Source organism: Dioscorea cayenensis, chromosome 12 (genome assembly GCF_009730915.1).
Source record: "Dioscorea cayenensis subsp. rotundata cultivar TDr96_F1 chromosome 12, TDr96_F1_v2_PseudoChromosome.rev07_lg8_w22 25.fasta, whole genome shotgun sequence".
NCBI classification, from domain to species: domain Eukaryota; kingdom Viridiplantae; phylum Streptophyta; class Magnoliopsida; order Dioscoreales; family Dioscoreaceae; genus Dioscorea; species Dioscorea cayenensis.
Window position 1 is genome coordinate 15,835,172 of NC_052482.1, and position 18,718 is coordinate 15,853,889.

General features: G+C 37.7%; 1 long non-coding RNA gene and 1 other non-coding gene across 2 annotated transcripts; both read left to right on the forward strand.

Moving 5' to 3' along the window:
• Positions 1 to 1,120: 1,120 nt before the first annotated feature.
• LOC120274363 lies at positions 1,121 to 1,259 on the forward strand. The gene has a single exon (XR_005540888.1). It is a non-coding gene; the product is annotated as a small nucleolar RNA Z247 (small nucleolar RNA).
• Positions 1,260 to 10,640: 9,381 nt separating this feature from the next.
• On the forward strand, positions 10,641 to 12,669 carry LOC120273438. Its single transcript, XR_005540527.1, has 3 exons — positions 10,641 to 10,683; positions 11,488 to 11,544; positions 12,642 to 12,669. It is a non-coding gene; the product is annotated as an uncharacterized LOC120273438 (long non-coding RNA).
• Positions 12,670 to 18,718: the final 6,049 nt, after the last annotated feature.

Sequence of the window (18,718 nt, forward strand, 5' to 3'; positions counted from 1 at the left end):
GCAAATAGTATTATGCAAGTACATAGTACTTTTTGTGCATTTTGATAAATAATTTAAAAAATACTTACTTAAGTAATTATTTTTAACAAATGTAATATTTAAAAACCCATTATGGAAACACTTTATTTGAATCAAAATATAAAAATTTATATTTTTCAATGAGTTGTTGAATAGTTTATGAAATCTTACCTAAAACACATGCATTACAATAAACAAATAAATACTTGTCACATAGCAATACAAAACATTACATCTAACCAATGAATATGTGTTATATAACAATACAAATGAATCTGCATTATTTATGTATAATCTCATATTCTCAACACCATGTGCGACATATCCAATGCTTTAGTGTGATGCACTATAATATATACAATAATTTTCTTGTCAAGTGGTCTTGTAACACATATCCAATGTATACAAGTGTTAAAAATAGAGTTGTATATTTAGCTCTTATCTATCTTTAGAGATAAAATTAGTTTGTAACCTCTCCTCTAGTCTCTCTCTTCTGTTTTTCGCATCATACATCCTGTAGTCAATACGACAATTCCTGTATATATAAATATAGAACACAACAGAGCCCTCTATGTATTGATTCTCTTTAAACACCAATCTATTTCTTAGTTTCTTTACATGGCATCAGAGCTAGTTTCTAAATCCGGCTCTACTCTTGCTTCCGTCATGGCTGGTGCCGCTTCAGTGTCTACTGGCCTTCTACCAACTCCCTCAGCTCCTCCCCTACCTTTGTAGCCAACAGCTCCTGAGCTATGTAGATGGATCGATGGTTGCGTCGGAGAAGATGATCATGCGTACCAAAGACAACAGAGTGGTCGTGGAGACCAATCTAGCATATGAACGGTGGCTTCAACAGGACCAGATGGTTCTTAGCACAATTCTTTCTTCACTCTCAGAGAATGTACTTGCACAGGTCCTCCTATTGACTACTGCACATGAGGTATGGCAGGCCCTAGATCGCATGTTTTCATCTGGAAGCTCTAGGGCTCGAGTCATGCAGATCTGACGTCAGCTGGCTTCTCTACAAAAGAAGGACACTGATGCCACGGAGTATTTCAACAAGGCCAAGAACTCGGCGGACACACTTGCTACGCTTGGTCATCCGCTCACCGATGATGAGATCGCCACCTACCTCTTCACCGGGCTCGACAGCGACTACGATCCACTGGTTACATCTCTAACCACGCGGGTTGAGTTGGTTTCACTCAACGAGGTGTATGCTCACTTCATGGCGTTTGAGATACGTCTTGAGCAAAACAATCTCGTGTTCCGGGGCCAAAGCCATGGTGCTACTATGAACCAAGTTTCGGCTAACTCGGCATCACTTGGCAACCGTGGTGGATGTGGCAAGAGTCTCGGTGGTTGAGGCAACCAGGGGTTGTCATCAAGCAATAGAGGGTATGGACAAACTCAGCATAACTCCGGGAGTGGCCATCGTCCCACATGTCAAGTGTGCGGCAAGATTGGGCATGTAGCACTAAAGTGCTATCATCACTTCGACCATTCTTATCAAACTGAAGACACCTGTGTAGCAGCTGCTGCCACAACTCAATCATATGCCGTGGATGCAAATTGGTACACCGACACTGGAGCCATGGATCGCATCACTAGTGATCTTGATCGACTTACTATAAAGGAGAGGTACATAGGAAAAGATTAAGTCTAGGATGTCAATGGTGCAGGTATGCTCATTGCTCACATTGGTCATTCAAAATTTCATACCCCACAACATACTCTAGATCTGAAAAACATTCTTCATGTTCCTAAGGCTTCTAGACATCTTCTTCCCATCTACAAATTTTCTAAAGATAACAATGCTTTCTTTGAGTTTCATCCTGGTTATTTCTTTGTTAAGGATCGAACAACGAAGATAGTTCTTCTTCAAGGGCAATGTGAGGGAGGGTTATACCCCTTGCTACCAAGTCAAGTTCCTGTTCTGAAGTCAACCTTTTCCTGTGTCAAACCAACTGAAGATCGATGGCATTATCGCTTAGGGCATCCATCTTCGTCCATCATACAACATGTTCTCTTGCACAATAATTTGCCTTGTTCTGGCAATTCCAATAAAACAACAGTTTGTGATGCTTGTGAAAAGGGCAAAAGTCATCAATTGCCTTATTATTCTTCAAACAACATGTCTTTTTCTCCATTAGAACTTGTTTACTCTGATGTTTAGGCTCTAGCACCAATTTCTATTGGAGGATTCAAATATTATATCAGTTTTGTTGATGCTTTTAGCAAATTTATATGGATCTATTTATTAACAAATAGAATTGAAGTGTTTCCTATTTTCATGCAATTTCAGTCTCATGTTGAGCGTCTCTTGAATACAAAGATTCTTTGCATGCAAACCGATTGGGGCGGTGAATATCAAAAACTTCATACATTTTTTAATCATATTGGTATTTCCCATCATGTTTCTTGTCCACATGCACATCAACAAAATGGTGCCGCTGAACGAAAACATAGGCACATTGCCAATGTTGGGTTGTCCTTGTTAGCTCATGCAAACATGCCTATCAAGTTTTGGGATGAGGCTTTCATCACCTCTTGTTTTCTCATTAATCGAACACCTAGCAAAGTAATCAACCTTGACACTTTTCTTCATCGTTTGCTTGCAATACAACCAAATTATTCTGCCCTTCGCATCTTTGGGTGCTCATGTTGGCCAAATCTTAGGCTATATAACAAACACAAACTTGAATTCCGCTCTGCACAATGTGTGTTCTTGGGGTATAGTCCTATTCATAAAGGTTACAAGTGTTTACACATTCCAACTAATCGTGTTTATCTTTCTCGAGATGTTGTTTTCGATGAGAATGTATTTCCCTTTTTCTCATATTTCTTATACACCGATTGCACTTCCTTCTGTTCATCCTATTTTTCTTCCTGTTCCATCTGCACCAATGGCACATTCTTATGCTCCTTCTCACCATCAGGGTACAGTGGATGAGTTTCAGGCTAATGAGCTTAAGCATATTCTGCCACCTAACATTGTTTTGGAGACTAAACCATCATCGCAGTCAATGTCAAATTCCCCTCCTCGATCTTCTGTCCCACTGGCTGGTGTTGTTCCGGTCAAGCCTGATAGAGTACATCCGATGGTCACTCGAGTGAGGGACAACATACGTCAGCCCAAGAGGCATACAGATGGCACTGTCTTATATGACCATTGTGCTTTCTCAGTAGCTGCTAAACCGGTCACTTATTAGGAAGCTCTTGATAATGATAAATGGAGGACAGCCATGGATGACGAGTACAATGCCTTGCTCAAGAATGAAACATGGCAGCTAGTTCCCTTCTCTCGGCAGCAGAATATAATTGACTGTCGATGGGTTTTTAAGCTAAAAAAAAGGCAGATGGGTCTATAGATTGTTACAAAGCTTGATTGGTGGCTAAAGGATTCAAATAACATCAAGGCATTGACTTTAATGATACGTTTAGTCCAGTGGTAAAACTAGCAACCATTTGGCTTGTACTGTCTCTAGCAGTGTCTCGAGGATGGAATCTTCGTCAACTTGACGTGAAAAATGCATTCTTGCAAGGTGTTCTTGAAGAAGAGGTGTACATGCGACAACCTCCAGGGTATCCACATGCTGATTATCCTTATCATCTGTGCAAGTTGAAGAAGGGGCTATATGGTTTGAAACAGGCGCCACGGGCCATGTTTTCACGCCTTAGTTCTAAGCTTCAGGAGTTGAATTTTGTTCCTTCAAAGGCAGATGCGTCACTCTTTGTTTATAATCATCACGGAGATACTATATATATGCTGGTTTATGTCGATGACATAATAGTAGCAAGCTCATCTACACAAATTACAAGGAGATTACTTGAACAGCTACAAGAAGACTTTGCTATCAAGGATCTCTGTGAGGTGCATTATTTTGTGGGTATTGAGGTTCAGAAGAAAAAGGATGGATTAATCTTAACTCAAAGAAAATACATCAATGATCTGCTTGAGCGAGCTCGTATGAAGGAATGCAAACTGGTGCATATACCCATGGCTTCGATTGAGAAATTATCCAAGACCGAGGGCAGTGTGCTATCTGCTCAAGAGTCCACAACATATAGAAGCATTGTAGGAGCACTTCAATATTTGACGTTGACACGACCTGATATTGATTACTCTGTGAATAAGGTTTGTCAATTTCTCAGTGCACCTACAACCCAACATTGGGCAGCTGTCAAGCGCATCCTAAGATTTCTGAAGTACTCTTTCTCAGTTTTACTAAAGATCAGCAAATCGCCCTCAACTTTGGTGAGCACTTTTTTGGATGCGGATTGGGTGGGCTGCCCAGATGATCGCCGTTCCATTGGAGGCTATGCAGTATACTTTGGATCTAATTTAATCTCATGCAGCTCACGCAAACAAGCCACAGTGTCACGGTCTAGCACAGAATCTGAGTACAAAGCCTTAGCCATTGCGACTTCAAAAGTTATTTGGATTCAATCTTTGTTGGGAGAACTTGGTGTTTTTTAGTCCAGGCCTCCATGTTTGTGGTGCGATAATTTGGGTGCCACTTATCCTTCTGCCAATCCTGTTTTCCACGCAAGAACAAAACATATCGAGGTCGATTATCTTTTTGTCAGAGAAAGGGTGGCCGTCAAGGCTTTGGAGATACGGTTCATATCTTCACAAGATCAAATTGACGACGTGTTTACAAAGCCATTCCCTATTCGACACTGCAGGATTAAGTCGCAATCTCAATCTTGTTGGTTGTGATTGAGAGAGGGTGTTAAAGATAGAGTTGTATATTTAGCTCTTATCTATCCTTAGAGATAAATCAATTTGTAACCTCTCCTGTTATCTCTCTCTTCTGTTTTTTGCATCATACATCTTGTAGTCAATACGACAATTCCTGTATATATAAATATAAAACACAACAGAGTCCTCTATGTATTGATTCTCTCTAAACACCAATCTATTTCTTAGTTTCTTTACAACAATAAATATTCTTATCAAACACTTAGCATTCTAATTTTTAATATGGATCATTTCAAGTTAGAAATTTGTCACTTGCTTAAATTTACTAGGGTAAATTAGTGCTTAACATATGTTATCCAAAATGTTATAGCTAAATTTTTTTGTAGAAATATTTCTACCAAGTGTTTTTTAAAGGGCTTTTTTCTAATATAACAATTTTTTTTAATTACCAAAATGATCCAATGTGAAAATTTTTCACCCACATGGATTTGAAAACATCACATCAAGCCATGTCATCACAGCAAACTAAATTTAATTATATAATAACAGATTTCATAACCTATTCAACAACTCATTGAAAAAAAATCAAAACTATCTGTATTGATATTTTAGGAAGGCATTGTTGTAGCCCATGTTTAAATGGGATGCAGGCCCATGGGCCTTACAAAACCCATGGGTTAATGGACAAACAATGCTTCGTATTGCAAACCAAATGAGCATGGACTTTAGCAAATTATTATGTTTACTCCAGGATAACAATGTCTAAACCTAGCAAATAGGTACCCATTATCCATGGGTCATATGTGAGACAAGTGATTAGAATTAAGTGGTAAGTGAGGTGATTACTATACACATCCACAAGGACGGATCCACTATTTTTGTTTGGTGGGGCAACGTTTAGGGGTGAGCAAAAATATCCGGATCTGTTGATCCGATCGGGTATCCGATTTTTTACCTGAATTTTTTGGGTATCAGATCCGAAAAAAAGGGTCGGGTACTTGATCCAAATTTTTTAGATGAAAACCGGGTCAAATCCGGGTCAGGGAGAAATTAAAAATCAGATATCCGAATTCGATCCAGTTTTTAATTTATATATATATAATAATTTTAAATTTTATATTGTCTAAATACTAAAAATAAAAAAAAAAATCCAAATCCCTCATCTAAACCCTTTAAGAGTTATATATATATATATATAAATTTAAATTCTATAGGTGTTAAAAGTAAAAAAGAAAATATTCCAAATTACTGCCTCCTAGTCCCCAATGACCATTACCTCGCCTCTTCTCTCTAGCCTCTATTCAAATTTCTTCTCTTTAGAAACTAAAGATTTTTTTTTTTTGTAATGTCTAAGATTGATAAAACTCTTTATTATTTTTGTTATGACTTTTGTTGTGTGGAGCATAAAATAAGAATCTAATTCTAAGTTATAAGTTTTTCATATTTGTTTTTTTTTTTTTTGTAATATTGTTATATAAAACAAATCCATGGAGTAAATAAAATTTAAATTCGGATTCGAATATCCGATATACGATCCTGTTTAAACCGGATACCCGATTTTCGGTACCCGGTTTGTCGGATACGGGTTGAGTTTTTGCCGATCCGAAAAATCGGGTACCCGATCCGATTTTAAAAACCAGATCGGATACCCGGTTTTGCTCACCCCTAGCAACATTTATCACATATTTTATTTTTTTAATTTAGTACGAGCAAATGATAAGAAATAAAAAAAATTAACTATACATACAATATAAACTCTATCGGCATAGTGAACATTTCAAATTTTAGTGGGGCCAGCTACCTACGCTTGCCACCATGTAGATCTACCCTTGCACATCTATATATATTTATTTGTGTGTGTGTTAGAAATTATAAAATATGTTAGGTACTCTCCCAAAATATGTGTAAAACATGAGTAACTGTACCCATCCTGTGCAAGTACCAACAAGGATTCAGATATAGACTTAAAATTTTCAGGACTAACTATATCACAAACTCATGTCTGGCTTAATCCATTCAAGTTCCAAATAGGTTCCAAACTCATTTAGCTAACCCTATTCCAAACCTGGGTGTGAAATTTTTTGGAAAAATAATCATCATCAAAGAATATGAGAAAAAAATGAAGGAGAACTTAGCAGCAGTGCCTTGGATCAGCCACTACTTTGAAAGCAAAATCCGACACGACCATAGTGTAATCATCAGCATTGTCCATTCCCCAAGGGTAAGACAACTAGCATTCAAACAAGTGAACTTATGGCAGAAGGCTTGGCACAAAATATTCAATTATGTAGGAGTCTAAATTTTTTTCTCAAAAAAAGACACTCGGGGGTAACAATGAAAAAACAACTCATTTGAGCATATAAGACTCACTTTTGATAAACCACATTTATTGAAAATAAAAAAGCTCACCAACCTATGCTAGAACAAGCACATCCATCCACATAGATTGCCAAAAATATAAAACAACCTTTTTTTTTTTTAAGCAACCTTTTATCTTCACATGATACTCACATGCACTCAAGAGGCACAACACAATCCTGGACCATGCAAAGCTTGCCACTCTTCCAAACACATTATATATAAATCCACCCTTCTTCTCCTCTAAAGCACACCATCCATTTACATAGAGCTTGCCTTATTCCTTCAGGTACTACTAGCCATAACTGTCTCAAGGAATATGTTTCTTCTCTAAAGTGAAAGAGAAACTGAAACCAAAGCCGAAAGGGAATTGTATGTATAAATGGAATCAATGTTTAGTACTGGTTTGGTTCAGGCTTATTATTGAAGCTGGGCAGATCAGTTCAATTGTTACGATCAAACCTAAGCCAACTTGATTTCTACTCTTGAAAATAATCACTGGTCAGAAATGGATTAAAAAAAAAAGCCAAATGCACATATAGCTTTTCTTCATTGCCTTCTTGAATTAGTATTTTGGACTTATATTAAGCCATATTCTTTACACAATCTTATTTTTTATTTCTATTTATTTATTTATTTATTTATTTGTTTTCCCTTTATACCAAAAAAAAAATGTATTTTGGGTTGTTGAATGCTTTGTCCAATGCAATTATTTTTGACTGATAAGTGTATAATTGAACATGATTTTATATTACTTTAAACACTTAATTGGAATTTATTAGGGTATTTATTTGGAAGATGATATTAAATATGGTGTAAATTGTGATTTCAGATAACTGGTAGTGCATGATGAGAAGAGAGAGCCAAAAGAAGCAATTTTGAACTAGAATAAAGAAGATAGAGCTTTCTGATAAGTGCTTGTGTATTAGTAAAACGAAGTATTCTTTTCTTATGATGAGCATTACTTTTCTCAGATTCTATTTCTAATATATGTGTATTTGTGTTCTTCTGTGCATGTAGGGTTGTGGAGACAAATATAGAAGAAAGAAGCCAAAGTAGATTGCGAGTGCACTTAGTTGATGAAATCTTGGAGTGAACAAACGAGAAGACATAAATTGTGCTCAAAGACATGTGAGTGTGTGCCAACCTGAGTGGTGTTCAAGGAAATATGCATATTGGAGGGGCACAAAGGCAGTCATACTCATGTGTTCCGACTTATGCAAAGCTAGCAAGATTGTCGTCAAATATGCTTTTATTTGAAGATGCAACACAATCTATAGCGTAGATGTGTACCCGTTTATGTTGACTAGATGAAAAGTGTGGATTCGGGAGTATTTTGGAAGAGTACTGTAGAAGGTACTGTTCACATGCCTCAGAGAATTGATTTCGTAGAGATTCACACGAGCGTGTGGAAATTCCACATGCTCGTGGTGGATGCCCGATTCCAACCCTATTTAAGTCGCAATTTCAGGCCGATTTGAGAATCCTCTTTCCACCTTTTGGCTATCTTTTCTCCATCATTGGAGGCGCCCGCGGCTAGAGTTTGGAGAGGCTTTGGCTAGGTTTTGGAGGGGTTTACAGCCTTCGACATCACGTTTCCTTCAGAAGAGAGTTCTTGGGGGAGTTTTTGTCAACACCAATCCAGCGAGGTGTGCCCTAGGCTTGACGAGGGACCTTTGGAGAAGACGTAGCCACTGCACAAGACCATCGACATGAACACCAAGGGGGTTTTATTCATGGATTGCATATTTTTACTTTTTATTTCATTATTGATTATATTTTTCTCCATGGAGAGCTAAACCCCAAGTGGGTACTTGGACTTGTAAACCCTAGGATGATGTTGTTTCTTTGACCTTTTATCATGCTCCTTTTAATTGATGTTTTAAGTCAGTTCCAATCTTGAATGCTTGTTGAGTTGATTTTCCCTTAGAGTGACACTAGGGTTGAGAATCCATTTTGGTAATCCTTGTGGATGAGTGACACACTATGAGGGTTAGACAATACTAGATTGGAAAGGGTTGAAAGGGTGAGTCGAGAGGTAGCGAAGCGTCCCCTTTTCCTTCTAGCGTGATTTATCCTACCTCCACGTTCCAAAAGTTCTTTGCAGTCACAATAGAGTGAAGTGCTAAGAGACGAACTCCGCTGGGGCCTAGTTGCACAAGCAACAGAGTGAAGCGTTGAAGTAATCCTTAGTATCTAGGGCTTAATTGTGACTAGGGTTTTTCACCTGGACCAAAAGGTTAGATCTAGTTTAGGACATAGGGTTTATCTCTTGGAATCCCTAGAGCCTAAAGCAACCTAGCACAGTGTGAGGTGTCGAAACTGAGAGGTTTCTCCACCGAGGCATAGTGTAGGGTTAGTCACGGTTGACCTTAAGTTTTGGGACCGTGTGTTTAAGGATCTCTATGACTCATTAAGAATTAGGTAGGAAACATAATGATTGGTCTTGCACTTGAAATAATAGTCCTAGGGTGAGCAATGTCGGGGTGCCCCATTTATCGTCGATTGCCTCTCCTATCTTTTATTTGAGCCTCCTTCTTCTTTTCTTATTTCTATTTGTATTGATTCTTATTCACATCATTATCGATTCATCTTCATTCTAGTTAAACAACAACCTTTGTGTTTCTAATCACTATTCCATGTGGATTCAACTACCCACTCACCGGGGTATTATTACTTCGACGAACCCGTGCACTTGTGGTACACACGCAAAAGGGCGTTTGTCACTTCATTCTAGTTAAACAATAATCTTTATATTTCTAATCACTATTCCCTGTGGATTCAACTACCTACTCACTGGGGTATTATTACTTCGACGAACCCGTGCACTTGCGGTACACACGCAAAAGGGCGTTTGTCACTTTCTCAAAATTAACAACAAAGAAACAAGTCAGACATAACACCTTATGATCACCTTATGATCACCTTATGACCGTAAGTCTCATCCTAGGAACATTTTGGGCATGTTTGTGCCCGTTAGGAGGAGCATAATGACCAAACAAAGGGACTTACGGGTAGGACCTATGCCCATAATGTAATACCCTGAACCTTTGGATAATTACTGGAAAAATATATTTAGGGTATTACTACAGTTGCAGTAAGATTTTTCTACAGAGTAATCTTGTTGAGAAACCCCAAGTGGAAAGAATAAGGACCTAAGTGTAAAACTTTTTAAAAGATTTTGGGTTAAAGAATAAATGAAAAGGGTGGACATGAAATGTTTATGGAAACCGAGGACTGAAAGGTAAGATGGAAGGGATCTTTTAAAAAATGTTGTGTTATAACCTGGGGACCGTTGGGTAATTTGAAAGGACCTTTTGAGAATACTATTTCATAATTCAGGGATCATTGGTGAGTTTTTCAGGGACTGTTTTGTAAGAAAATATATTTGGAGGGATTGAAAGTGAATTTCGGCTGAAAATGTAATTTAGAGGAAAAATCTAGGGTTTGAGAAATTGTTCATCTTCTTCTCCATCTTTGTGCTACAGTAACCCGAGAAGAAAAATAAAATAAAAATGAAGAAATGAGGAGAAAAATGGGAGATTTGAGGTGGGGGATGGGAGATCGCCGGAGGGAGCTCGCCGGAGGGATGGTTTTAGTTGGTAAGAGCTTTTCTTGGTGTATTTTTGATGAATGAGTGTATGTATGCATGTATATATGTGTATTTGATGGATATGATGAAGATAATGATGGATTTGAGTAGGAAAAACATGTTTAATGGTTATAGATGATTGTTGCTTCAATTTGTGTTGAAAAATCATTGTATTTGTGATGAATCTAGCTTGAATGAAGGATGAGATTTTCGGTTTTACTGTAGCAATTACTGTAGCACCGAGATTAGGGTTTGGTTTGATTAATTAAGTTGATGATGATGATGATTAAGGTGTTAATGATGATGGTTAGATTGGAATTGGTTGAGTTAGCCAAGTTGGTTTGGTTGGATCAAACCAAGTTAGAATTGATTTGATTGAGTTGGGTTTGGATGAGAATTGAAGTGTTTGGGTTTAATTGAATTAATCTGGTATGGGTTTGATCAAATCAAGTTGAGTGTGGTTGGACTTGAATGGTTTGGTTGAATTAAATTAGTTGAAGTTGATTTGGGTTTGGTTTGGATGTTGGGCTAAGGGTTTTGGGCCGAACCAAGTTGGTTCAACAGAATTTGTATAAGAATTGAGTTGGTTCAAGGCTGGTTCAGTGAATTTGAGTTTGGTTCAATGGAATTGAGGTTGGTTCAGAATGGTCTAGCCCAAATTGAATTGGCTTAATTGTAATTGGAGACCAATTTGGTTATACAAGGTCAGGTTTGAACCGATTGGAGTGAGTGGGCCAATAGATAGTCTATTATTGTTCTTGTATTTTCTTTTTGTTTAAATGTGGTATTTATTTTTATTATATTATTCTGTTAGGTGTTATTCAGGCTTAGGAGAGAGTTCCGGGCCTAGGAAGGAACCCAAGAACACCAGGTGAGTTGGTAGTGGCTATTATTTTAAATAATTGATTAATTATTATTATTTTGAAATAATTGTTTAATGGCTAGTATTTTGGAAATAAATGTTTAAGTATTTCATTTTATCATGTTTGATTCCATATATAGTTGAAATATACGTATATTTGTTTGCCATTGATGTTCATGATAACCGTATTGATACATTCGTTTTGTATAATTATACGTATTTGTGAATAGTAAAAATACATGTATATGTGATTTAATTATTCAATTCTTGTATTTATCTTTGATGGGTATATATGCTTTGATTTGGAGTGATTTGCGAAACCATGTGAGCATATTAAAGATGTTTTATCGGCATTATTAGTAGAATTGGTTTTCATTCCTGGTATAGGAATGGTATCGTGGATCTGGGCTTTACTGGCATTATGCGTTGTTATACTTTTGGCATTGGCTTTGTGGAAAATAATGGTTATTTCCGTGATGTGAATACTTGTCCTGGAAAAGGATCCTGTGTTATGATTTATACAGATGGTATTATTGCTGTATTTACTTGATGGTTTTGATGGTGACGGGCTAAGGCCCGACTACTGCAGTAGTGGGTCCCCACGGGCCAGCCTTTAGAGGTGGCGTGGTGGACCTGGGTGTTGATTACTACGAGGGCCAGTTCAGGTGGGAGTGTAGAGCCCTGACTGGATATTCATCGGGTAGCCGGGGTCACCGACCGGTGAACCGATGGGTCAACGTTAAGGACGTGAGTTCCTTGACGGCTCTGAACCTAGCCGCGGCCACGGCGAGGGTTTAGAGAGTTTTCTAGACCATGTTATGCTGGGTGAGTGTTGGGTATTGCTTTATTTTGAATTTGAGATTTATGTTATATTTTTGAATTGTGATGAGACCAGACTCTCACAAAATTTGTGTTTTCTGAGAAAATCAAATTGATGTTGAATTTATGTTTCAAGAGTTCTTTAAAGATTGTATTTTGCTAGAATTCTGGTATTTTGGAAAAGTTGGAAAAATTATTTGAGAAGTTGGTATTTATATACTTTATATATACTGTATTTAAATATTTGAAATTATTAAGCCACTACCGACCAACTGAATGTGCTGTAGCTGCAGGAGCAGGACCCTAGATTGCCTGATCGAGTATAGAGCTAGTCAGGGTTGAGTCCATGACTGCAGTGGGTCCCCCCTTTTCTTTATTTCTTGTCATTGGTGTTGTGATCTTGTAGCGGTTGTACCCGCAAATTTGAGTTATTGTATTCATAATATTTATGTATTTGAACCTGTAGTTGGTGTAAAGCTGTAAAATGTGATTTGTAAGTCTGATTTTGTTTAAAGCAGGGTGTCAGTTTCCAGTTAAAAGAGAATTTTAACTGATGGGTGCCACATTTACCTCGGTAGAAGGGGTGGGTGTGACACATAAGCCAAACCAAAAGGGTCATCTAGAGGAGCTTATAGGGAGCAATACACTCCCATAAAGGGTGCAAGTGCCATTTAGATAATTTGATGATCCAGCACTTACAGTCGTAAGCTGGACTGTAACACCAAGACAATATACCTTACAGGAGAAGCTTATGATTGTAAGATACCAGCAAGGCACGCAACTCATCATCTCCAGCTTCTTAAGGCCTTGTTTATACGCTCGTAAGTGGTTAGGTATAAAAGATTCTGTTGAAAGTTTTTGGGAAAGCTTTTGACGATCAAGCAAAAGAAGAGAGGAAGAGAATTTCTCAGGGTCATCTACAGTAATCTAGCGGGGGCGCCGGGGGGGTGGGGGGTAAGGAGCCATCGAGAAGCATTCTTAGCGCCGTTTGCCAAAAATAGGAGACGAGTTCATCAGCATCTCAAGGAGCAAAGAGGAAATAGGAGTTTTCTTTGTTTTCATTCATTTCCATTGTTTCTATTGGAATATATGAGTGTTCTCCTTTAATTGAGAGCTAACTTGTTAGTGTTTGGGGGTAGATGGAACCTAGGGTTTACATTTTGATTGACACTAGCTGCGGATTTTGAATGCTTTCATGTTAATTAGTTAATTACAAACTATTATTGTTAGATTTAATTACGTGTTTCTAATGTCTTGGATTCTATTATAACGAGAGTCAAGAATCCATGATTGATGTGTTTGTATGACGAATCAAGAGATCCACCCACTATAGACAAGCCACAATCGAAGGAGATCGATCATGAGTCCACCTAGAGTTAGGGCACTTTGGAGCTAAGATTTCTTCTCCAGTGACCCTTTTGAGTGAGTTAGTATAGGACTCTATTCATGATGCAATCGTAGAGAGTAGATTAAGGAAGAGATTCTTATTTTACTTTGTATAAGATTAGGGACAATTGCTTCGAGAGAAGAGTTGTATATCTTTTCAATGTGTTCTTTCTCTAGAAAGAGTTCATAGAGTGTATTACGGTCATAGGGTAGTCTGTATCAATGCCATATGGAACCAGTTGCTATTCACCTTGAGAAAGGGGATAATATGTTTTAGGAACTCTCTCAGTTCAACTAGATTACCAGATTTTATACAACCATTGCCTAGGACCTAACAAATCCTACGGGAATTCTATGCTTGGACACCTTTTCTTTATGTTTGTTTCACATTATTTTCTATTTGTGTTTTGGTTCTTAGTTTTTACTTTGTATTTACACTCCACTAGTTTGATTAGGTTAATTATCAGGTTTCAAGTTAGTGCTAGTATTCTCTAGTTTCTTGTACACTGATAACCCTGCTTCACAACACTGTATATTACTTGATCAGCACGTACACTTGAGTACAATAGGTGACTACATTTCCTAGCATTGACTATTGGATGAGTTACTATTATATATACTCATCATTTTAGATTACTACCATTGTTCCATTGCCTCTTGTTTTAATTGAAAAACTAACCATCCATCTTGTCACGCCCCAACCCATCGGTCTAGGCGTCACCAACACTACTGTCATGACAACTAGAGGGTGAGGCAGGGTCCGCCTTGATCTCAAATCATCGAAATGACAAACCTGTGACTTGGTATGACCCTGATAGTAAGAATAATAAAGAATAATAATATAACAAATTAGGGTACACCCCTGAATAACAAACTACGGTACACTCCTGAACAACACTTAGCGATTACCACAAATAGGAAAGACGTAAACCAAATACAATTGAAATTATAAGAGTGTACAGTATAAGTGGATCACACCTATATGCGCATATATCCAAGAGTTGTGCACAATACAAGTAGATCACACCTATATACACATATATCCAACATGCAAACAAAAGACTAGTGCAGACTCTAGCTCAACCAGCCCCCAACACTACTACTAAGACTTATCACCTGGAAAAGGAGGGAAATGGGTGAGTAACTATGTTAGTTAGTAAAGGGAACTGTATGGAATACATGTCGTATACACATTTGATAAGTGCTTATTTGATACATATTTGATCACATCTTTTATTTACTTTGAGCATGATTCTATTTAGATATGGTCACTAATAGCATGTGTTTAGTGTTCTTTTGTGCAATTAGGGCATGTGAAGGAAAATGGTGAGAAAAGAAGAAAAGAAAGGGTTATGGAGAATTTTCTTAGATGATTCCGTATGCTTCAAGAGTGAACACTTAAGTTAGATCATCTACAAGGGTGTATATGCCAACTCCTTAGATTTTAGAAGCCATTTGACACTTCAGGAGGGCATGGGGATAGTCATATGCACAAGTACCAGCTTGATTGCAGTTTTCAAGATTTATCTCACCTATTTGGATTGGCAAATTTCATCACACACATGTTCCCGGACATGTGGACTTACACAGGCATCCACATAGGCTTCACACACTTGTGTATTGTAGCAAAGTTACTGTAACAGCACGACAGAAGAGCAAACAAGCACCGCACAACCGTGTGGAGGCCCGACTTTCAGTTTTAAAGCCTACTCAAGTAAGTTTCTTTTTTCTTTTTCCCTATGTTTTGAAGAGAATTCGGCTAGGGTTTTGGAGGAGGTCATTGCACATAAAAGGGGCTCTTCTCCATCAATCTTCATTGAATCCTTCCAAGGATAGCTATTGGGGGAGCCACTAATGACATTAATAAGGGGTGTACCCTAGGCTTGACGGAGGGATCCTTGGAGAAGAAGAAGTGGCTCTTGAAGACCATCGACAAGGATCCAAAGTGGGTTATTCTTATGGATTTCATGTGTTTTTATTCTCATTTTTATTGCACATTGTATTGCTCCATTTAGAGCTAAACCTCTAGTGGGTACTTGGACATGTAAACCCTAGGATTCAATCTGTCATCGACTTTTATCGTGTTTCTTTTCATTGAGATTTAAAGTTGAGTTTTAATATTGTGTGCTTATTGTATTGCTTTCTCTTTGAGTGACACTTAGGTTGAGAGCTTAACCTAATAATCCTAGTGATGAGAGAAATCATTGTTAGGATTAGATTTACCAAGATTGAAGAGGGTTGAGATAATGAGCCATAAAGTAGTAGAGTGTCCCCTTTTTCTTACGGTTTGATTTACACTACCTCCTTATTCCAAGGGCTCTTAGTAATCGTATGTGGTGTGAGACGTCGAGAGAACTCTCTGTTGAGACCTCGTATGGGATTAGGGATCTTTCCCTTGGACCAAAGGGTTTGATATACTTCTAGGAATAGGGTTTATCACTTAGAATTGTTAGAACTATAAGCAGTCATATGTGGTGTGAAGGGTTGAGAGATTTATCCACTTGAACTTCATAGGGAACTAGTCATCAGTTGGCCTAGGTTAGGGATCGGTGTGTATTTGGATTTCCATGACACATTTATTCTCAATTAGGAAGCACGATATTTGTCTTATACTCATTATAGAATCCTAAGTTGAACATTGTCCCAGTATCCCACATTTATTGATCGGTTCCTCCTTATTTTCCCATTGCTTGTTTAATTCTTCTTGCATTACTTGCTTACAATTTGATCATCTATCACTCATTGATCTGATTAGGATAAATAATAAGGTTACGGTTATTACTAATATTCCTCTTTCCTATGGATACGATTACCCGACTCTTTGGGTACTTTATTACTAGACGACCCCTGCACTTGAGGACATCTAAGGGGTGTGCCATAATTCAAGATATGTAGTACAAACTTATTTCACAGTTTATATAAAATATGAAATATGAAATACAAAATTTACAATATCTCAACACCAATGCTTATACTAGAGTCATATCAATTTATTGAACAAAGTAACATATCCAAATAGTATGAAGTACATATCATAACATATAATCATTATCATAGAGTTTATACAAAATATACAATGCAAAATACAAGATTTACAATATCCCAATACCAGTGCTATACTAGAATCATATCAATTTATCGAATAAAGTAACATATTCAACTTATATGAAAAACATATCACAACATATAATCATTATCGCACAGTTTATATAAAATACAAAATTCAGAATATGAAATATGAACAGTGTAGAGGAAACAATAGCTATAAGTAAACATTCGTATTCAAACTACTATATGACAATCAAACTCCAAACGAATATGGAAAACAAGTATCAAACAACAGTCTTGTCCTCGTAACACAGTAGTTTAGCAAATAATAGAGTAAAATTGAGAACAAGAAACCAGCCTTAAAACCCTCCGTCCTTAGCCATGATCGCAGCTAAGTCCAGAGCTACCGAAGGTCACACCTTTTAGCGTAGGTCACTGAGACCCCTATGTGGTGACTCCGATGTCTCAGTCAACACCGCCAAGATTGGGATATCTACGCATCTCCCACATGATTGAAACAACTGGATATTGGTTGCCACACCCCTCTATAGGAAGTCGGTGGGTCTGCCATATCGATAAGTAGCCAGGGCCACATTCCTATGTCATCAACAAACTAATGTACTGATGCTACCACCCGAAGGCTTATGACCAGTGCACCATAAGAGGGCAAAAACTGTCAGTCATCCGAAGATGAAAACAATAACATGTATAATGGCTAAAATTCATATACTGCTCATAAGTAAATACAATAGTCATCCCGAAGGCTATACACAATAAACCATACTGGTTTTTCAAAGATACAATGAATCCAGATCAACATACAGCCTAAAGGCTTAAATCAATAACCGACCCTAAGGCCTGAGAAAGATAAACACTCGCCTACCCATAGGCTATAAATCAATATAACAAACTCGTTTTCAGAAGATACAATTTACAGTTCAATGCTCATTTTTGGGAAAACTTTCAAAAATCTGAATTCATATTAACATGTATTTTTTTCATAACCAATCCATCAAGGAAAATGCCCAAAAGGAAACCAATATTCCCACTCACCAAAGTGGATGACCACAAGCCCAATGCTATCCCTCTGCCAGTTCCTTACCCCTATTTGAGGTCTCACCTCTTGGAACAAGTTAAACCAACAACCAAATAGAAGTCAAAGGATTTAAAAATAAATAAAAATTAGAACATGCAACCCTAGTATGCAATAGAACCAGTAGGGTTCTCAAATCGACCTCTAAAAAAACCCAAACATACCCATGAGCTAACCTCACTCATCTGATCTCCACATGGATAGATAGAACAAAGGGTTCTCCAAGAACCCTTGGCCCTATATGAGCCCTAATTATACTGACAAAGAGTCCACTTCAAATCTTCAGCAAAATGAAGGATTAACAAAGGGATTCAAGTCCCTTATTACTCCTAGCCTCGTCTAAGGCTAAGATCCTCAAGAAATTTGCCGATTTAATTTGAGAAATCAAAACCCAAAACCTAGACAAGGGTATACCTTCAAACTCGAGGAAACAAGCTTCATTCATTGATTTCGTCCCAGTGAAATGGTAGAGTGACATCTAAACCCCTTCTCCTAGCTTCCAGGTGGCATTTCAAAAGCCTCTATGCGTTTAGAACAAATGGGTATATATATATATATAACTCAAAGTGGCCTTTCTAAAGCCTAGCCTATGACCATCTTGCTGACCATAATAACATGAGCACAGAAATGAACTGGTTCTCACACATCTTTTTTTTTTCTCCCTCAATCTATACTTCTTTTTTGTAAACTTAGGAAACACTTGAGCTTGTTTTGCCGAGTCATGCTGGGCAAAGACTTTCCAATCTTCGAGTTAGTTGTACACTAATGAATGAAATGACACTATATATCCTCACACAGAAGAGGTGAAATTAGTCTTAGGGTACTGCTTAGCAAGCC